Source organism: Saccopteryx leptura, chromosome 1 (genome assembly GCF_036850995.1).
Source record: "Saccopteryx leptura isolate mSacLep1 chromosome 1, mSacLep1_pri_phased_curated, whole genome shotgun sequence".
In the NCBI taxonomy this organism is placed as follows: domain Eukaryota; kingdom Metazoa; phylum Chordata; class Mammalia; order Chiroptera; family Emballonuridae; genus Saccopteryx; species Saccopteryx leptura.
Genome location: NC_089503.1, coordinates 290589519 through 290610119, shown reverse-complemented (window position 1 = coordinate 290610119; position 20601 = coordinate 290589519). Strand labels below are relative to the sequence as shown.

The following is a 20601-nucleotide window of genomic DNA, read 5'->3' as shown; positions in this document are numbered from 1 at the left end:
TTACATAATTTTCATTAGTTTCCACCTCATTGGGGTAGATAACCCATACTTATAATCTTCCTTTTAGCTTTCCCAAAGATAAGCAACCTGAATACTTTATAAAGTACATAAGATCTGGGGAAAAAAATATCAAAACATTTTATAAAATATTGTATACTACATGTTAATAATACCTGAGAAAGGAGGATTATGACTATCTAGAACTAAACTTTTGATGCAAAAGTTGGCTTCACAGTAAGCCTAACAGAGTCCAAATCCACTTCTTGATTGTTTATTTGGTTCCCAATTGGGTGGTTACAATTGATGTAACTAGCAATGATCAGCAACCCCAAATTTGACTCCTAGATCTGTAGAATAACCAAATTGGACTAGAAGCAAAAAAACATTCTGCTTTTCTTACCCTCAATATATGAGAAATTGCCACTCATACTCCCACTTTCTCCACTGCCTCATCATTTCTGTCATTCTGCTTTCAGGCCTCATAACATTGCAAGTATTTGGATGAACATATTTGCTTATCTGCTCCCTTGCTTCAAGGTAATCTAGAAATAGAGTTCTCTAACTTACTTTTTGGAAGTAAAACACATATGTTGGGTAATTTCCAAAGTACAAAAAAAAATCCACCTAATGGCCCAAGACAAAGATCCACACCATTCAATGACTCATCAATCTGGAATGCTGAAGTCACCAGAGGTCACCAGTTCAAAACCCTGGGCTTGCCCAGTCAAAGCACATAGGAGAAGAACTGCTATGAGTTGATGATTCACTTTCCTCCCCAAGCCTTTCTCTCTCTCTAAAATCAATCAATAAAAAAATCTTTTTAAAAATAAATCCAGCCTGACAGGGCGGTGGCGCAGTGGATGGAGCAGAGATCGAGAAACTTTTTGGCTGAGAGAGCCATGAACGCCACATATATTAAAATGTAATTTCATGAGAGCCATACAACAACCCATGTACGTTATGCATTATCCAATAAAAATTTGGTGTTGTCCCGGAGGACAGCTGTGATTGGCTCTAGCCACCCACAACCATGAACATGAGCAGTAGGAAATATGGATTATAATACATGAGAATGTTTTATATTTTTAACGTTATTATTTTTTTTATTAAAGATTTGTCTGCGAGCCAGATGCAGCCATCAAAAGAGCCACATCTGGCTCGCGAGCCATAGGTTCCCAACCCCTGGGGTAGAGCGTCAAACTGGGATGCGAAGGACACAGATTCGAGACCTTGAAGTTGCCAGTTTGAGTGCGGGGTCATCTGATTTGAGCAAGGCTCACCAGCTTGAGCCCAAGGTCACTGGCTCAAACAAGGGGTCACCCAGTTTTCTGTAGCCCCCCCAGCCAAGGCACATATGAGAAAGCAATCAACCAACAACTGAGGTGCCGCAACAAGAAATTGATCTCTCCCCCTTCCTGTCTGTCCCTCTCGCTGACTCTCCTGGTCTCTGTCACTAAATAAATAAATAAATAAATTTTTAAAATCTATTAAATAAATCCACATCATTTTATGAGCCTTAACAAATCTGTTGCAAGATGATTATAAAATTAGAACAGGACATTTTGGGGGATTGTTGCAAGGAGGTTTAAGAGTGAGTTGCATCCTGGAAGGTTAGCTCAGTTGGTTAAGAGCTTCATCCCAAAACGACAAGGTTGTGAATTTGATCCCTGATCAGAGCACACACAGCAGCCAGAGAATGGGTGACTGACTGGAACAACAAATGAATGCTTTTTTTCCCCCTCTCCTCTCTCTCCCTTATTGTCTCTGTCTCTATCAATAAATAAAAAAATTAAAACCTGGCCGGATATCTTGGTTGGTTGGAGCTCTGTCCCAGAGCATGGAGGTTCAATTTCCCTGTCAGGGCACATATAAGAGCAGTTCCACGTTCTTGTCTCTCTCTCCCTGCCTCTCACTCTCTCTCTCTTAAAAAAAATTTTTTTTTTTAATGAGTTTTATTGAAATGCTTGTTCTTCTTTCTTGCAGAAATGGAAATATATGACTCTGGGAGCCAAGGTGTAGATTTGTTAATAGCTATTATACAATACTTGTTTTTCCTTCTTAGTCAATGGAGTTTTTTGACAGATGTTTTGGAACCCAGGAAAGAAATATATTTTCATTAATATGATTAAGAAACCCACTGAATTGGAAGTTGTTATCTGAACATTAAGGAACTCGTATGCCCATGCATCTGGTATATACCATATATAAATTCTCAAGTAAAAATAGATTTACTAATACACGTTGGGGGCAGGAGGACAAGTGAAACCAAGATGATGTTATGAAGCCTACCTTTGCTGTAGATCAGGGGTCCTCAAACTTTTACAAAGGGGGCCAGTTCACTGTCCCTCAGACCATTGGAGGGCTGGACTATAAAAAAAAACTATGAATAAATCCCTATGCACACTGCACATATCTTATTTTAAAATAAAAAAAAAATGGGAACAAATACAATATTTAAAATAAAGACCAAGTAAATTTAAATCAACAAACTGACCAGTATTTCAATAGGAACTAGGCTCCTCTCACTGACCACCAATGAAAGAGGTGTCCCTTCCGGAAGTGCGATGGGGGCCAGATAGATGGCCTCAGGGGGCCGCATGTGGCCCGCGGGCCGGGCTGTAGTTTGGGGACCCCTGCTGTAGATGATTCACTTCTAGGTGTAGTTCATCCAGGACTTTATAATTTGTTGACTAGGCTAGGGAACATGTAAACAAGAAAAAGTTTAGAGAAGTTTATTTAATATGCAATTCAATTTGATTAGAATAACATCTCTTAAGCCAACACTGCTTAGATGTCTGTACTTCAAATGTAGTATAATGGGAGTTGCAGCAACAACATAAGAAAATTATATAACTGCTGTTGTAGAGAAAACAATAGCACATTATTTTCAAGCTAATCTGGGCTAGGATCATTTTGTATTCATCACTGTGCTTCAAGTATTTTGGTGGGTCCTTAGAACATATCTGACACTCTCCAATGTTTTTTTTTAATTTAATATATTCTGAAAAGAATAAGGGAGACACAAATTTTTTTGATCAAAGCATTGTAAAACACAGTCCTCTGAGATTTATAAACATTAGTGTTCTTAAGCCTTAATAGGCTCTGCCAAAAGTACTTTCCCCCCCAGTAAGAGATAATATTGGTTTAAAGTAATGGATTTATATTTTAAATCTAGATATATGATGAAATTGTATTAGAACTCATGGATAAAAAGCCTTGTAGTAAAAAAAGGCCTTTCTGTTTGAGAAATTGAAAGAAGTCCAGTAGGTCTGAAATGGGGCAAACTTGTTTTTAAATACTCAATTGCTTTTGTTACAGAATTTCGCTGAGTTTAGACTTTGATATTATTAAGTGGGGCATGAAAAATAAAAATAAATTCTAACTAAAAAATCTGTGTTATTCTAAGCTATTTAAATGAAAGTCATATAAACCAGAGTGCCAGTTCTCCATAACTTCAGAGAAACACCCTTCACTTATTCAGAATTTTGACTTTCATTAGCTATACCAGCACTGTGCAAAGTCCTCTCTTACTGCTCACCCCCACCTGCCTCAGGTTTAATCTTGATAATATTTATTAAGTAGGCTAAAATCAATAATCTTGAGAATTGCAGCATAGGGGGAAGTCAATGTGATTTGACATTGAAAAAGGAAGTATTTTCATCTAATTCTGCTAACTTTTGTTGTTGTTCAATGGCATCTTGCAAAGGCATTATTAAGATGAGGTATTCTTGAGGATATGAGGAAGCAAAAACCAGTTGATCCAAAACATTAACTTGTTTCAGATGTATACCAATTTTTTAAAAAGTAAAATTTCAAAGACATGGATAGACTAGGATCTAAAATACAGGTGGAGGAAGAATTGACCTTAAATGCTAAAAGGACAATCTTTTGACATAGAAAGAAAGAAGTTGATGAAAATTAATTGAAATATATTTGAAAGTTTGTGATGGTTGTGGAGTCAAACCATATGCAATATTCTCAATTTGGTTGATGTAATAGGATAAAACTTTGAAAAAGTAAAAGAATTCACCATAATGCAGAATGGCTTATTTAGGTGGCCACCAAAGGTTTTGCTCTAAAAGTGATTTATTTGTATAGTTGTGGTTCAAATATGGGCCATGATTTCAAAAAATAAACAAAGCCCATTATTATTATTATTATTATTATTATTACTATTATTTTGTGACAAAAACAGAGAGAGATATAGAGAGAGGACCAAATAGGGACAGACAGACAAGAAAGGGGAGAGATAAGAGGAATCAATTCTTTGTTGCAGCTCCTTAGTTGTTTATTGATTGCTTTCTCATATGTGCCTTGAATGGCAAGCTACAGCAGAGCAAGTGATCCCTTGCTCAAGCCAGTGATCTTGGGTTTCAAATCAGTGACCTTGGGGCTCAAGTCAGTGACCATGGGGTCATGTCTATGATCCCATGCTCAAGCCAGCGACCCTGCGCTCAAGCTGGTGTGCCTGTGCTCATAATGGTGACCTCAAGGGCTTTGAACCTGGGTCCTCTGGGTCTCAGTCTGACACTCTATCCACTGAGCCACCACCTGGTCATGCAAAAGCCCATTATTCTTAATCAGGGCTTTCTAGAAAAATAAAATATTTTACAATAAAAATATTGCATTTCTTTCTTATTGTTTGATGTGAGTAATACATTGGTAGCTCTGCTTTTACTTCCTTATAATACCTTAAAAATATCCCAGATCAAATGTACAAAAGGAAACACACACTATTTGGACCTTTAAAAGGCTTTCAACAAAGACCTTAGTGATTTGTTGACTTTAGAATATTTTCTAATCCCTAATAAGTGTTTTCTTATTTATATAAGCTTAAGTTTATAAATGAAAATGCCTGGTTTCATAAGAGCTCAGTTACCTTTGTATTTTCTTTTAGTCTTGATGGATAGAGTTGTCAGGAAGAAATTTCTCCATGTTTGTGTTGGACTAAATTAATCAAATATTGTAGTAATTTACACAATTCCAGACCAACTGGGCAGAGTCCAAATCATAGCAAGCAGCTGATTCTCCTTTCAGAACAATGCAAATCACTGCCCTGGAACCAAAGCAATGGTCACTGCTTTCCTAAGTAATTGATTCTGTCTGTGGTTTGGAATATTAATCTAACCACAAAGATAAGATGTATAAACACAGAAGGAATCATAGAGCTTATGTACTTTACAATGGCCATATTCTACAAAAGCAAACATAAGGCCAGATCAAAGAGTTTTATTTTGTTTATATCCAATGTTTTACCTCCTTTTATATGTCCTAACATTTATTGAGTTCTTACTAAGTGCCAAGGGTCATTTTAAACACTTTTAGTTCTCATAAAACACATTTAATCCTTATAAAAACTCTATTATTTTCCTCATTTTGCAGATGTGGACATTAGTTTCCAAGAGGTTTCAACATGTTCAACATTAATCAATCTGTAAATGTAAGAGCTGTTAGAACAAAACCACAGGCTCAAAACAGTATCACTTGTGCTATAAGCCGATGATACCAATTCAATAACCTGATTTAATTGCAGTTTCAAACTTTTGCAGAAATATAATCTTAATCAGCCCGTCTTGAATTTTCTAGTCAACACCAATGAGATGAGATGTCATGTGGGCCTTCTCCATTGCCCATAAGAAGAAGCAATCTGCGTGATAAAACATTTGCCTTGCCTTCCTTTCCAGCCAAAAGAAGATGTACTAATCTAAAATAATCCTTTATTTTCTTTTGCTAATGTATCCCTTACCACACTCTTCTTCCTCCAAAACCTTCCATGTTATACAACTCTTCTTAGTGCTGTTCTATTTGCTCCCAAATTCATGAATGGCTTAATAAGGTAAATTAGATCTTCAAATTTACTTGATTGAATTCTGTTATTTAACAAGGCCTAGATTTGAACCCTGTCAGTTTCTATAGCCCACACTTTAAATGTAACATACTCTAGCTAATACCTTATAATTAGAAATATTGCCTAATGAATTTATTCAGCTATGTGAACCTATACACAAATATTTTCATTACTATATTAATATAATTGTTAGACATCATATTTTTAATATTAAAAACATAATTTAAATTATAGTTAGTTGATCTTGTTTAATAAATATTGTATTTATTTGTTGAGATGATAGTGAATCCCTTTCCATTGTCCGTACTCATTGATGCATTTATAAAATATAGCAAGCTGTTCAACACTTAATCCATTAAATATATTACATCTCAAAAATAAGAAACAATGTTCCTTTTGGAATTTAACCAAGGAGGTAAAAGACTTGTACTCAGAAAATTGTAGGACATTGAAAAAAAATGAGGAAGATACAAACAAGTAGAAGCATATACAAATGTTCATTGGAAGAATTAACATCATTAAAATGTTCATACTACCCAAAGATATCTATAGATTTAACACAATTACTATCAAAATACTAATGACATACTTCACAGATCAAGAACAAATATTCCAAAAATTTATATAGAACCAAAAAATAACCCATTTTAGCCTCAGCAATCTTGAAAATGAACAACAAAGTGGGAGGTATTATACTACCTGATATCAAGCTTTACTAATAGGCCATTGTAGTCAAAAGAGCCTGGTACTGACATAAGAACAGGCATATAGACAATAGGATTTATACTACAGAATTTTCTTCCTTTTCTGGTCAGTTAATACCAACAAATCTTAATTTCCAATGAGTAATGCATTATTTTCCCATAAGGCATGAAAAAAAAACAAAACCCAACAAGAATTTCTTTCTTTTCTTTGTTTTTTAAAATGATCATTCCCAGTGTCTAGATATAGCAGAAGCTCAATAAATATAAGAATTAACAAGTAAATGGAAGGGAGAAATTCATGCATACCATTTAAATCTGAATTTTTTTCTTCTGCAATTACAATCTGAAGTATTTTCTACCTAAATAGAAGTAAAAAATATCAAACGTTCATTATTTTCAGGCAATATTATGTACACTTGAAAAACTCAAAAGAATCATTTGAAATGTTCCTATAAAAAAAGTTAGTAAAATATAAAATAAATATTCAGTTATCAATAGCTTTTCTATGAAAAATTAAATTATATATATATCACTTATATATAATAGACAATACTATTTTAGTAGTAACAAAAATAAAATAACTCAAAATAAACTTAAAGTATTAAAAATTGTGTGACAAAAGCATTAAAATATCCCTGAAGAATACAAAGGAGACTTGAAACAACAGACAGAAATGCAAGGTATTAAATGGGAAAACTAGACATTTTATAAAGATATCAATTTTCTTTAACCTAATGCACTACAATAAAACTGACAAAATATTTTCTTTTTTTAACAATTTTTTTAAATTTATTCATTTTAGAGAGGAGAGGGAGAGACAGGGGAGGGGGAGGAACTGGAAGCATCAACTCCCATATGTGCGTTGACCAGGCAAGCCCAGGGTTTCGAACCGGCGACCTCAGCATTTCCAGGTCGATGCTTTATCCACTGTGCCACCACAGGTCAGGCAACAAAATATTTTCTTTTATCCTGGGGAAAAAAGCAGATTTTAAAATTGTTGTGGTAAAATAAACAATGAAGAAGAGTCAGGCAGGAAAACTCTTAAAAACACTGAGGCAGAACATGGGAATTCTAGGACTGAAGCAGGGAAAGGACAAGATGAGCTACTAAATTTATTCTCTTAATAATATTAATTGAGCACATATTTGCTACCAGGCATTTTTTAAGTGGTAGGAATATAAAACCTTTGCTGTTATTTTAGTGGAAAAATCAGTGAATATATATTTTATATTTAATACACATTTTATTTATTTTAATGTATACTAATGTTACAAATAAGTATCATCTATGTTAATGTTATCAGTATATATACTTTGTCTTAAAGGGATAAATGCCTTGGGAAAAATAAAGCAGGGACCAGGAGGAATAGGGCACACTCTGGAATAATGCAATTATATAGGGAAGTAAAGAAAGACTTTACCTTTATTTTTGCTTTTCCAACTTTACTTAGAAAAACAAATTCATGTCCCAGTGCCTCCATGCTGTCTTGTACCACAGCCATAATTTTATTTTATTTTATTTATTCATTTTAGAAAGGAGAAAGGGAGAGAGAGAGAGACAGAGAGAGAGAAGGGGGGAGGAGCAGGAAGCATCAACTCCCATATGTGCCTTGACCAGGCAAGCCCACGGTTTCGAACTAGCGACCTCAGAATTTCCAGGTCGACGCTTTATCCACTGCGCCACCACAGGTCAGGCCGCAGCCATAATTTAAATAACTTACAGAGTTAAGGATCAGGTCAGGTTGCAGTGGAAAAGGAGGGGAGCCCACTACAGCTGCTGCAGCGTCTGCTTCTTGTCTTTTTCTTGGCCCCCAGCTTCTTAGCGCTCTTGCCACCGTGCTTCTCTTCCGTGGTCCCTTAGCTCCTCCCAGACACCAGTGGTCACCGGGAAGGTGGAAAAGGCTGCTGCCTCACTGGCCGCTGTGAATCTCTGTGTCCAGGGAGGCCTGGGGGAGGGGCACTTCCAGTAGTTTCCCAAGAGCAGAGGACTCGCCACCTGGACAAGGGCAGACTCAGGGTTAGGGTGGATAACCAGGCACTTGGTGGTTAGCAACATGTACCAAATGTGCAGTTCATCTGTCCTGTCCCAGAGCATGTAGACATAGATTTCATTGTTGGTGTCCACATTGGGCTGGAAGATGTTGGTCAGGAAGTAGCCCTTGGGTAGGAGGGCAGGAAAGTCCCTCCTTAGCAGGAGTTTTATGTCCAGCAGGCCTCTGGCACATGGAGTCCCCTCAGGGCCCTCAATGGTGACCTACTAGTCAGTGAGGTTCTTTTCTTTTCTTTGGGAAAGACCTTGATGCCATGGGACAGGTCAGCTGTCGACATCGTCAACTCCTTGTACACCAGGTTGACATAGTGGGGCAGGTTCTCCATAGTGGAATAAATAGTTGACATTTGACAAAGACTTGAAGCTGATGAAGCAGTGAACCGTCAAGATTTATGTGTCCCGGGTTAGGTTCCCAGTCAGAGCACACAAGGGAAGCAACCATCTGCTTCTCCACCCATCTCCCTCTCACTTATCTCTCTCTCTCTCTCTCTCTCTCTCTCTCTCTCTCTCTCTCTCTCTCTCTTCCTTCTCCTCTGCTTCTGTAGCCATGACTTGATTATAGTGAGTTGGCCCCAGGTGCTGTGGATGGCTCCATGGCCTCCACTTTATGTGCTAAAAAATGTCACCAGTTGCAATGGAACAAGGTCCCCAGACGGGCAGAGCATCGTTCCTTAGTGGGCTTGCTGGGTGGATCTTTGTCGGGGAGCATGTGGGAGTCTGTCTCTATCTCCCCTCCTCTGACTAAATTAAAAAAAAATAAAAAGAAAAAAGATTTATGAAAGACAGCATTCCATGCAGAGGAAAAAGCAAATGAAACAGTCTTGAAGCATGTACATCACACTTCAAGTTTTCCAGACTTCCTCTTGACCTCATGCAAAGAGGGCACTTCCAGATTTTGTGTCTGTAATAAAAGTGGCTGTTTTTAATATAAGTTGTTAACATTTTTATCTAAAGAGTATCTTGGAACTCATGTGTGTATATACTTAATAATTCCAAGGTTTGCCACAATGAGAACAAATAAGAAAAGTAGGGAACAGGAGATCATGGCTATAACTCCATGGCTGAGCTGACTTACCTTCCCTAGGAATAGTTTTAAGTTAACATTTTTCAATTAACACATACTTACTGCATGCTTAATATGTTACAGGCATTGTGCTCTTCCCTGGCAGACCCCTGCAAATAACCAGTTTCTGTTTTTAGAAGAGTCAGAGCACACACTTACTTGCTAAATGAAAATATCCATTTTTTTCTAAAGTAAAATATATATTCTAAAGCACAAGCATTGAAGATAAACTGCTAGTAACAACTTGAAATGTTCCAGCCAATTGAACTAGATCCAGAACTTAGAGCTGTTCTCATGCAGTGTACTTAGTGCCCTTTTTGTTAGGACATTGTCTAGACGTAATATATGCACCTGTCTCATATCATTAAAAGACAAAAATGTTATGAATAATTCAAAACATACAGTTATGAAGAAAGAAAAGGATGATGAGCATACATATTAAGGCAAGGGAGGTTAAATAATATAAAATATTTGAATTGCATTAAGGTTTTTTGTTTTGTTTTGGTTTTTTTACAGAGACAGAGAGAGAGAGTCAGAGAGAGGGACAGATAGGGACAGACAGCAACAGAGAGAGATAAGAAGCATCAATCATCAGTTTTTCGTTGCGACACCTTAGTTGTTCATTGATTGCTTTCTCATGTGTGCCTTGACCGGGGTCCTTCAGTAGACCGAGTAACTCCTTGCTGGAGCCAGCGACCTTGGTTCCAAGCTGGTGAGCTTTGCCCAAACCAGATGAGCCCGCGCTCAAGCTGGCAACCTCAGGGTCTTGAACCTGGGTCCTCTGCATCCCAGTCCGATGCCCTATCCACTGCACCACTGCCTGGTCAGGCTGAATTGCATTAAGTTTTTGATAAAGCATTCCATATGGAAATAATTTCAATTTCAAACCTTTGTTATTTTCAAACAAGAGCAAATCATTTCTTAAATTTTTAAAATTCAAAGAATATTTAAATCATATTTGCTTTCTTCAAATATATGTAAAATTGCTACACATTTGACAATGAATTTCAGAACTTAAAGTGAATTTAAAGATTACTTTTTTCTAAACTTGCTTTGTAAAGGAACAAAGTCCAGAAGTCTGAAGTAGTTTTGCTAAGCAGTGGTAAAGCAAAAGGTTAGAGCAAATGGCTTACCAGTGCAGTCTTTTTTTTTTTTATGTGCGCACAAATCACCTGAGAATCCTCATAAAGATTCTGATTCAATATATCTTGGATGGAGTCTGAGATGCTAAATATCTAACAAGCAGCCAATCTGACTGGTTATAGGGACCACGGTTTGTGTAGAAAGGTTTTGTACCACCCAGACTGATGTCAGTTAGTACGAACTAAATAATACTAGATATTATTCTAGCTTCAAGTGTCTTTAGCAAGTAGTTTCCAACAATGATCGATGCAATATAGATTAAATAACTAATACACCAATATTCACTTTGAAATTTATACTATATAAAATATCAAAACTTCTTTTACAATTTTCATGAAAAGATACTTTTAAAAAAATCATGTATTGTAGCACACATAAATAAAACTTAACATAAAATATTTAGCCAAGAAAACTTATCCACTTTGATTTAGAAAACCCAATTAGAAAAACACTGAATTAGGGACACCAATCATCAGATTAGAAAACAGTGAATTCTAGAATTTTTATTGAAAGAACTTATCAAACTTTTATTTATAGAATGTATATTAAAATTAAAATTAATGACAATAGAACATTTATAATATCAGTTATAGAAAATTCAAAGTGTACAATGAATTTTCTGTTAAATAAAAATAAATAATGTAAATTGACCTGCTTTAGTTCCTGTCTAGATCCACCTCCAAAAAGAGATTTTTTTCTCTTCACACAAAGAAGCTCTGTAAGCTGTGGTGGTCCTGACTTTAGGGATATGAAAGAGAAGTAAGTAATTCTTCATTTAGTGTTCCAAAGAAAGATTCCTAAACTTCTGATGGTCATAGCATTTTTATACATTTGCCCAAATAGTTATTGTAAATTTGAGCCTCTGCAAACTAGACATGAAATCACTCCAAGGTTGTGAGAAGGTTTCAGGAGAGTTCTAAGCACAATGTCTGTTCTCTCTGATCCAGATATTCCTGTGTGAGCATACAACAACTTCTCACATTGGCAATACAGATAATAGCAGATATTTGTTCATGGAAGAAATAGGAAGGGAAGGGTAAGTAACCACATAGAAGACTCAGGAATATAGAAACATGATACTATAGACTAGCCAAAAACAGAACTTCCATACTTTGTCAAAAATTCTGCAATAGGTCCTGGCTGGTTGGCTCAGAGGTAGAGCATCAGCCCAGTGTGTGGGAATCCTGGGTTTAATTCCTGGCCAGGGCACACAGAAGAAGCATCCTCTGCTTCTCCACCCTTCCCCCTCTCCTTTCTCTCTATCTCTTCCCCTCTCGCAGCCAGGGCTCCATTGGAGCAAAGTTGGCCTGGGCGTGAAGACAGCTCCATGGCCTCAGGCACTAGAATGGCTCCAGTTGCAATGGAGCAACGCCCCAGCTGGGCAGAGCATCGCCCCCTGGTGGGCTTTCTGGATGGATCCCAGTCAGGTGCCTGCAGGAGTCTGTCTGTCTGCCTCCCCCCTTCTCACTTCAGAAAAATACAAAAAAAAAATCTGCAGTAGCATAGATCTTGGGGGATAGATTCACCCACAGGAGTTGGAAATCTAGTTACTGTCTTTGATTCATACAGATGGATTATATTATCCCATCTTCTAAAATGCTTAAAAGCATATTAACATCTTAAAAGAATATCATGCCGTATGAATGTTGTTTCAAATCTCTGTTGTAAACTATTAAAAGAGCACATGTAACTTGCAAAAAATATTAATTTTAAATATTATAGAGCCTGACCAGGTAGTGGTGCAGTGGACAGAGTGTCAGATTGGGATGCGGAGGACCCAGGTTCGAGACCTCAAGGTCATCAGCTTGAGTGTGGACTCATCTGGTTTGAGCAAAGCTTACCAGCTTGGACCCAAGGTTGCTGGCTTGAGCAAGGGATTACTCAGTCTGCTGAAGGCCCACGGTCAAGGCACATATGAGAAAGCAATCAATGAACAACCAAGGTATCACAATGATTGATGCTTCTCATCTCTCTCCGTTCCTGTCATCTGTCCCTATCTATCCCTTTCTCTGACTCTCTCTCTGTCTCTGTAAAAAAAAACAAAAAAAGTATTATAAAAAGCAATAACTCTATTTATTTTTCTTCCTCAGTATGCAGGTATACTTTTCTTTTAAGTTCTATGGAAGCTATATTACTTTATAGGACTAATTTTTGCAGCCAAATTAGTACAATTTGAGCTAGACTCTCTGCCCCTAATATCCCTACAATTGCCTGTGCCTGAAATTCTACTATTTAAGATATCTTTCTTTTGGTTTTAAAGTATTTTTTAGTATATACTCACTTTATATTAAAATAGATATAACCCAGATTAATTAACACTTTCATCATTACCATCAGAATAAATTTAAAAGTGACAGAGGAGGTTCTTCAGAGGGGATAAAATAGAATGCGTGGGGTTCTAATTTCCTATTTAGTCAGGATTAGCTCACATATTTTCTTCCCAGATGCTGTAAGAATATTTCCTTTTTTGTGATGTGGTCATTAAGTTTTCTCCACAGAAGATATCTTGAATTTCATAGGTCAATAAAATAACAAAACAAAAACTAGAAATGTGATTTTAAAAAATAGCTGGTTTTTTTAAAATTTTGCCAAATAAGGAATTAAAAATTAAAAAATACAACCATATATATTTTTTTACCACTACTCTGGAAAAGAAAGAACATTTGATATCAAATATCCAGGAATAATCTAAACTTAGAATGAAGAACCTAATTTATTGTCAGGTTTTTTTAGTTACCCAAGGATTGATGCAAACTTTGTCAACAACACTAATATCTTATTCTCATGTCATCTTTTGAGAAGCATTGTTCTAGTGGGTTCTCAACTGGAGATAATTTGCCCCCCAGGACATTTGACAATGTCTGGAGATATGTTTGGTAGTCTTAACTGGGGGAGGGGTACTAACATCTAGAAGTAGAGGTTAGGATTCTGCTAAACATCCTACAACGCATAGAATAGTCCCCACAAAAAGAACTATCTAGTCCCAAATGCCAAGATTGAAAAACCCTGATTTAGGAGATCAAAAGAATAAAGAAATTTCTATATTGGAAAGACAGCAGTTCAGGGCAACACTTCTTAGAAAAAGCAACAGTGTCTTGTTTCCTGGGATTCCATGACTCCACCTAGGGACTTTGACCCATATTTGAAACCACATGGATCTGAGTTGGTTATCATTTAATCCAATACATTCCTCATTACTCTCTTTTCCCAAGCTAAATTTGCAGGAGAAAAAGTATATGAAACTACCTGGTACAGTGTCTGGCATGTAGAAAAGCTAAATATATGATGCTTTTCTTTATTATTCCTTCTAAATCTTTTTTTTTTTTTCCTTCTGATAACATTTGAGACCTAGTACGTATTTCAACAAGAAGGTATCATACTTTCAAGGAGGAGCATCCCCGCTGCTCAGATCTGTGGTAGGCACCTCGCTTACGGGCTCCTCCTCCTCCTTGCACGGCTCCTATCAAGGCACTGATCACACTATATTATAACTGGTTTTGAAAAATGTCTCTACTGTTAGTTTGTAAAATCTCTTACAGTGGGAATCTCATATAACTTGTTAATTACTTGTTGAATTCCTAGTGACTTTTTAAAGGTTTGGCAAATAGTAACTGTCATTTGTTAAGTGAATGAAAAACTTTTAAACAGATTTTCCTGCTTTTCATATCTTTACTTAGTTAATTACCTGGAAGCCTTTTCAAGCAATACTTAGGTAATAGGCATTGGCAGGAGTCCAAAACTAGAGGGAAATGATGAGCTCCCATGTGTTATACACAGTTAGCAATTTGGTGACATTACTTAGGGGTATCCCTGAAAGTTCATGATCACCTATGAAAGTTTTTTATTATTATTAAATGAGAGGCGAGGAGGCAGAGAGACTGACTCCCACATCTGCCCCACCAGGATTCACCCGGCAAGCCCCCTATCAGGTGATGCTCTGCCCATTTGGAGCTGTTGCTCCATTGCTTGGCAACCAAGCTATTTTAGCACCTGAAGCGAGGCCATGGAGCCATCCTCAGCTCCTGATGCCAACTTGCTAGAATCAGTCAGGCCAAGGCTGCATTAGGGGAAGAGAGAGAGAGAGAGAGAGAGAGAGAGAGAGAAGAGAGAAGAGAGAGGAGGAAAGGTAGAAAAGCAGATGGCCGCTTCTCCTGTGTGCCCTGACTGGGAATTGAACCTGGACATCCATAAGACAGGCCAACACTCTACCACTGAGCCAAACAGCCAGGACCTAATTGTGTTTCCTATGAAATGGCAATTGAGACAGATTATTGAATAATGTCATATCTTGTTCCATGCATGTGATAACAGCAATTTAAATTATATACCTAATATTTATCATCAAATGCACAAAGTCAGAGTTAGGAGGAAATTTGGACTGGCCTCAGGCAAAATGTCAATGTTCAAAATTAAACAATTTTTTTGGCCTCACAGCTTAATAACTTCTTCCAACTTTCATTTATTGCTGCATCATCCAAACTATTCAAGTTAATGTGTAATAATAGTCCTAGTCATGAGTACAACATTTTATTAAGGCTTTTGAGTTTTAGATAATAATAAAATTTAAAACTTGATGATTCTCAAGTGAAGCCTCTTTGGTGCAATCTTTTTTTATCTTGCCCTTCTTCAGGTAGAAAACTTTCTAAATTGTATCTTTCTCTATTATTGCATTTACATGGTCCAGAGTTGATGTTGTGCTTATCTCACTGATTATATCACCATTTCTTGAAGAAAATAAACTATATTTTTTTAATTTCTACCTACACACAAAATCTAAAGCACATATCAATAAATATTGTTGAGCCAGTGAATGCAACTCTTCTGTATTGAGTGGATAATATTAGTTGACATCCAAATGTTTTGGGTTTTTTTTTGAGGCCACATTTCTCCAAGGGTGGTAACAGAAATTCCCAGGGGGGTGGTGGGTTCAGTAATGAATTACATAATTATGAAAACTACATTATATTTTTATCATTATTATACATCCTTTCCCTACCTTATTTGTCCTTCCTCCAAAGATTTTGATAGTTTCTCTAGTAAAGAAAAAAGTTGTCAAACTAAAGATGTCTGAAGTTTTATATTGGGGGTAACATTTGGTAAGACTCCATTTGACATTTGTCTCAATTTGTCTGCCTGTCTGTTTGGGTGAAGTAGAGTATTTAGAATTGGTAGTGAATGCTTAGGCCAAAGGAAATATACACATTGATTCTAAGTGATCTAAGATAAAACTCTATCTTTAACACTGTTGAACTTTGCCCATTTGAAAAAATAAAAATAATGACTCAGTAAAGCCAGCCACATCATAAGTATTGGCTTGGCCTTTCATTGTCCATCTGTTTCTCCCCCGTTACTTTTTGTTTGTTTGTTTCTCATCCACAGGTGGATATTGTGTGATTAGAAATTTCTTGGCAATTCTAACAATCAATCAGTGTTGCAGTAGATAAACATCTGAGAACAAGAAAGGCGATTTCACTTGTCAAGCAGGTTTTCCTTTATAAGGAAAAGGTGATTTTCCTTTTTAATGGATTACAACATCAGGAACTGAATTGTTTAGTTTAAAATATAATTAACAGCCTAGATATTAGTGGTCTTGGGAAATGCTCTAATTTGTAGTGTTTGCTTAAACATTTCATAAAGGTAAACTAGAAGTTCAAGATGTTCTCAGGAACTGTGAAGTAGATTTTAAATTTCTGACACTTGAAGTAGGCTATCATTATTTATGCAGCAGGAAAAATCAAGACAATGTTTCCTTGATGTTTCAAGAATTTGTAAAGCATAGAACGTCAAAATAACATTTCAAAGCATTGTCTCAGATTCAGCTAAGTGGTGGTAGGAAAATAAACCAATATTGTCTCATACCTGATGAATAATACCCAGCTGGAGGTGCAGAGTAGCAGCCAGAGCTTCACCAATCTTGCTCTTACCGTTGGCTATCTCCTTTCCTTTTATACTTGTTTTTTTCCATGATTATAGCAATGCCTAGGATATCAAATATCACATATATAGTGTAATGATTCCCAAATCTTTACCCACATCTTCAACTTTTTTCAGACCACCAGATTTATTAGTTCAACTGTCTACTGGGTATCCCACCTATATTGCAATGCCGTAAACTCATACTTAACATGCCAAATGTAAATCATCACTTTATCAACGTCAAGTTGATAAAGTTTCTCTCTTCTTCATCTGCATATCAAAATCATCTCAAGTTCTAACAATTGGAGTGAAAATATGTTGCTTGATATTGTCATTTTCAAGGCCTTACCTCTTTAACCTAGGGTAATCTTTGAGCAGATTCATACTTCTCTTATGAAGTACAAAGTTAATTATATTCATTACTCTTTAAAATAGCATTCAAACTCTTAATACAAGAAAACCACTTTGTACAAGCCAACCACAACGTTTTATCAGTAGGCTTATTTAATGTCATTTTATACCTCATTTCTTTCTTCATAAAACTGAACCTACTATTATTTTAAAAACACACACAATATTTTATTATAATCTTATAATTTTCTTCAAAAAGCTATTACTTCAGAAAATTTCTTCAGCTTCTATTCTACCTGAAGAAAATCATTATCATGTTAATATTGCCAAGTCAAACCCCCTTATTAAATTCTTTTTCAACTTTCTCATATAACTTTTTATAACTCTTATATTATTTTATTTTTTATCCTTTTAGAGATTTAATTGTATTTATTGGGGTAACACTGGTTAACATAATTATATGTTTCAGGTGCCCAATTCTACAACACATCTCTGTACACCATATTGTATATGACCCCCCAAGTCAAGTCTTTATTCATCACCATTAATCCCCCCTATACCATCCTCTACCTCCCAACTCCTGGCAATCACCACAGTGATGTTCATATCCATGAAGTTTTTTTTTTTTGGTCCTTTTTTGCTTAATCCCTCAATCTTCTTATCCAACTCCCTTTCGCAACTGTCAGTTTGTTCTCTATGTAAGGGTCTGTCTTTATTTTGCTTGTTAGTTTCTTTTGTTTACTAGATTCTACATGAATAAAATTATATGGTACCTGTCTTTCTCTGTCTAGTTTATTTCATTTAGCATAAAGTTTTCCAGGTTCATCATGCTGTCACAAAAAAGTAATATCACCTTATTTTGTCCATTCATCTACTGATAAAGCACTTGGGCTGTTTCCAGTTCTTGGCTATTGTAAATAACACTGCAATGAACATATGGGTGCATATATTTTTTCAAATTAGTGTTTCAGGCTTCTTAGGGTATATTCCCAGAAGTGGGAACAGTGGGTCAAAAGGCAGTTTTATTTTTAATTTTGGTATAGTTGTGGCACCAATCCGTATTTCCACCAACAGCACACAAGAGTTTCCTTTTCTCTACACCCTTGCCATCACTTGTTTGTTGATTTATTGATAATAGCCATTCTGACAATTGTGAGGTGATATCTCAATATCTCATTGTAGTTTTAATTTGTATTCTCTGATGATTAGTGATGTTGATCATCTTCTCATATGTCTATTGGCTATTTGTACATCTTCTTTAGAAAAGAATCTATTCAGGTCCTTTGCCCATTTTTTAATTGAATTGTTTATTTGATCTTTATGAATTTTTGGATATTAATCCCCTATCATATGTATTGGCAAATATGCTCTACCATTCAGTGGATTGTCTTTCCATTTTGTTAATGGTTTCCTTTGTTATGTAAAAAACTTTTAGTCTGATATCGTCCCATTTGTTTATTTTTTCTTTAGCTTAAAACAAATACAGTATCTAGAAATAAATTTAACCATGAATATTTATGTTATTTAACCAAGAAAGGTTTATGTTTCAAAAATTATCACATTGAAGAAAGAAATTGAAGGAGATACAAACAAGTGGAAATATATATCATGTTATGAATAGAAAGAATTAAAATTGTTAAAATGTTCATGTTATCCAAAGTGATCTATAGATTCAATGTGATTTCTATGAACATATCAATGGTGTATTTCACAGATCTAGAACAGATATTCCAAAAATTTATATGGAACTACAAAAGACCCCGAATAGCCACAACAATCTTGAGAAAGAACAAAGTTGGAAGAATCATGCTGCCTGATATCCATCTTTGCTACAAGGCCATAGCAATCAAAATAGCATGGGACTAGCATAAACATAGACATATAGATTAATGGAACAGAATAGAGAGTCCTGAAATCAACCCACACCTATGTGGTCAGTGAATATTTAACAAAAGCAGCAAGAACATACAATGGGGTAAAGACAGTCTATTCAATAAATGCTGTTTGAAAACATTGTACAGATCCATGCAAGAAATGAATCTCACAAATATTTTAATGTGATTCCTTTAAGCATTGTTTATAGTCTTAATGGGATAGTCTTTGTATCATATTACATTGCAATTTATGTTTATATATCTTGCTGAGTAATTAATGAAATATTCTAAGAAAAATTGTCTTACTCATCTATTTACCATCAGGACCTGATTCAATACTAGGTCTTCTCCAAGGTACATTCTCACGATGTCCTATAGTTCATTTAATTCTTTACCACTTTCTATAAAAGTAGTGAAATAATTAAGTGTGCAATTAGTTATTTAGTCTCTGCCTTTCTTGATAGAATAACTCCGACAACTTATATTCACTTCTTCAACCCAACCATCTCCCATAATTCAAGCAGATAGTAGGTAAACAATAAATATGTATTGAATGAATATATGAAAAACAGTATTTCCATAGCAGGGAACACCAATAACCAAATAGTATTGAGTCTGTCAAGTGATCATGATATAATACCTATGTTCAATTATACATTTCTTTGCTCAGCAGAAACTTACTGAGAATTTAGAAGATAGTATCATATTTCCCCATGTATAAGATGCATACTTTTTTCAAAAATTTGGTTTCTAAAAACTGGGTATGTCTTACACAGTGGTTGTAGCACTTCAAATGCCATAGATGGAACTGAGGACAAGGCAATATATGAAGACAGTGATTCGTCATTAGACACAGATGAGGACAAGCTAATGGATGGGAGTTTTGACAGTGATGAGAAGTTGTATGAATTATGTAATGAATAAAACTTGAGTTCAATAACTTTTTGTAACATAGTTTTTTTTCCAAATTTCAGGCCTCAAAATTAAGGTGTGTCTTATACATGGGAGCATCTTCTACATGGAGAAATATGGTACCTTACTCCATGTCCCATTATTATTATTTTTTTTTTTAGTAATTGAAAAGTTGCCAGTTAACCACATTTTATTATTTCTTTACACATATTTTTTTATTAAATTTAATGCAGTGACATTGATAAATCAGGGTACATATGTTGAGAGAAAATATCTCTAGATTATTTTGACATTTGATTGTGCTGTATACCCCTCCCCCAAAGTTAAATTGTCTTGTCACCTTCTATCTGGTTTTCTTTGTGCCCCTCCCCTCCCCTAACCCCTCTCTCCTTCTTCACCCCCTCCCCCCTCCCCCAACCTCCCGCCCCTGTTGCCATCACATTCTTGTTCATGTCTCTGAGTCTCAGTTTTATGTCCCTTCTATGTATGGATTCATCTTAGTTGTTTTTTTTTCTGATTTACTTATTTCACTTCGTATAATGTTGTCAAGGTCCATCCATGTTATTGTAAATGATCCGATGTCATCATTTCTTATGGCTGAGTAGTATTCCATAGTATATATGTACCAAAGCTTTTTAATCCACTCGTCCTCTGACGGACACTTGGGCTGTTTCCAGATCTTCACTATTGTGAACAATGCTGCCACAAACATGTGGGTGCATTTCTCCTTTTCGAGCTGTT

The 20601-nt window shown here is 35.8% G+C and overlaps 1 pseudogene; it reads right to left on the bottom strand.

The window, feature by feature from the left end:
* Nucleotides 1–8288: 8288 nt before the first annotated feature.
* LOC136388367 (ubiquitin-conjugating enzyme E2 S pseudogene) lies at nt 8289–8948 on the bottom strand (annotated as a pseudogene).
* Nucleotides 8949–20601: the final 11653 nt, after the last annotated feature.